Below are 2,813 nucleotides of genomic sequence, written 5' to 3'. Positions count from 1 at the left end.
CGACACACACACACACACACACACACACACACACACACACACACACACACACACACACACACACACACACACACACACACACACACACACACACACTGCTGCATGCCTGCTCACATTCCAGGCTCAGCGGCCAATCAGCAACGAGCATGCAAATGAGAGGGGCGTGTCTTTTTTAAGCTGGAGTACAGGGTCTGAACGGAGAGTAAAAAATAAAAGAATAGCAAGGAGAGAACAGAGGGGATGGATTATAAATGTAGACAAACACACCACATGTGGAGAGGACAGAAAGATTTTCTAAGTCTTTTCTTACTAACAGAAAAGAAACCACTGCAATGTCCCTGCTTGACCTCACTTTTTTGCAAGTGTGTGTATGTTTATATGTTAATCCACTGATCCTAATGTATGCAACGTATCAACAAAATCTCACTGATACATTTCCAAGTCAATTAACAGACTTATGTTTCAGCTCCATCATAGTTACACTAAATGAATAGCACTGATTTGCAGCATTTGTGTTCCACTCATACAATATTATCACCACGTTTTGAAATTGTCCCTCAGGTGTGATCCAAGGTAACAGACCATTAATGAAAGGTCAATTTGGTGTGTTGCAGTAACCATGGTATCCACCCCTGCATTTGTCTGGCATGACTTAACACTCAAAAAAATCTAATAATGGATGAATGTGTTTGAGTCTAACCAACTAATTTCTCCTGCAGGATTTAGGAGCTCTTCTTCAATGCATGCATATAATAGGAATTGTTATGCAAAGGAATAACATCGAACAGTTCAATCCTTGTGAGTGGGGGATCTTGAGGTCGGAAGATTTAAGTCTTAATAAAAACAAGTGCCATGATATATATGGTATCCATTCTACCCTGACTTTCCATGAGGTGAAATGGGATAACTTTCTGGACCCGATGGAAGTCAGAGAAAATGTTCTTTATGCTCAAATATGTTGGCTTGAGTTTGGATTTGTTCAAAGGCTGAATATCCTTGACTCACCATAAGTGAATAGTGATGTATTCAAGAATAACTTGAAGTGTATGAGTCGCTTTTTTATCAAAAGTAATCACTATCAGCTCTGTAGTGCCCACTCATACTTCTTATTTACACTATTTACTTCCTTGTAGTTATTAACAGGAAGTAAAGGAAGTAAACAAATGCTGTACTGCACCATAGAGCATGGCTTAAATAAAGAAGATGATGTCTGTATCTCCATTCATGATATCATCTGGACTTAAAGCATCATTTGTACAAAGATATTAATGCAAAAAGTCCTCATGTGCATTTGTCTGAATGGAATAAACCAGAATACATTTACAGGAGGCTAAATGCTGATTATAGATGGACGGCAAACATGCAAAAAAAGGTGAGTTTTCAAGATAACCCCACATTGAAGCTGGATGAAGTAATTTGGAACAGTAATTCATGGTGACGAGCTGACACCCACTCTGCAGTTTCTCTCAGCTCCTCTGAGCTTTATTGCCTCTTTCTGCACCTCGTTTTGGTTTTATGCCCCACAATTAACTGTCTTTGTTCCATCTCACTGCTCTTATTTTGCAGTTTTCAGCAATAAAGCTCAGAAAATCCATGCTACTTGCAAAGCCCCAGCAGCACCAAGGAGGTCTCTGATGCTGCACCTGTCCCTACAACACAACAGCAGATTATGGGTAAAAGATTCAAATATGTATAAGCACGACATCCTTTAGTACTCAGCCATCCTTCAGTACTCAGCCATCCTTCAGTACTCAGACATCCTTTCCCATGTCCTCAGTGGTACAGCCCAGCCTAGTGGCTTCACAGCAGAGTGGACTACTTTATTTAGAACAAGGACGGGGGGGGTTAAACCACAAGCAGACTGCTGGGCTGACTCACTGACTAGAATAGAGGTCTGCTTTCAAAACCTGTGCTTTCAAAAAAAAAGGGAGAGAAAGAGTGGAAAAAGAGACGGCTATGACAGAACAAAGCCAGAGTACTTCCTGCTGGTTTTGGGATCTTTATCATTTCACTCTCACTATACAGCAGTGACACGGCTCTCAGTCTGTTTCCATTCATTAAGAGTGCAAAGCTTGGTCAAGCATGGCGTGCAAATGGGGCATGGCTGGATACTTTTGGCATTTTGTGGCTGGAGGTGCACCGCACACTTTGAGGAATACATTGATGTTGATTAAGGGATACTGCCTAGCTACTCTTATTACAATTAGATTCAACTCTGTACGTTTACATGCATCTAACAAGGCCATTATTATATTAATGAGCACGGTTCTGCTCCATGCAATCACAGCTACAGGTCCACCTTTATGTAAATCAAAGACGCCTCAGGTGCACCGGAGATGATGCATGCAGCTGTCGCCCTCAGGACCTAATGTGACAACAGGTGGTTTTAAAGGGGTTTTACAGCACCACTGATTAGTTTGCAGCAGCATTGAGCTGGTAGCAGCCTATTTATTTAAAGTTCCCACAGAAGACATGGCCTGCAGACTTGCAATTGACTATTGATACAGTTGTTTTGTATTATCAATGATTCAACCAAATATTTTGTCAAGTAATCAGACTAGAACAAGAGAAAAATGGCCATTTATGCTTTCAATATGACTGAAACGATCAACTGATTATCAAAATACTACTTAAAATAAGAGAATAACTTGTTGTTATCAACAATTACTGACATGTCTTCATTTAATTAGGGTTTAGGGTTCATTAAATGAAACGATAGAAGAAGCTAATTGAAAACTAATGAAGTTTAAGGTAATAGGCAGGTCTGCTGCTGCTGGGGACTGCAACGCCTGGAGCTACACAACCACACACAC

This window comes from Notothenia coriiceps, unplaced genomic scaffold, assembly GCF_000735185.1.
Source record: "Notothenia coriiceps isolate Sejong01 unplaced genomic scaffold, NC01 NC01_scaffold00000339, whole genome shotgun sequence".
Classification (NCBI taxonomy): domain Eukaryota; kingdom Metazoa; phylum Chordata; class Actinopteri; order Perciformes; family Nototheniidae; genus Notothenia; species Notothenia coriiceps.
This window is presented reverse-complemented; position numbering follows the sequence as displayed.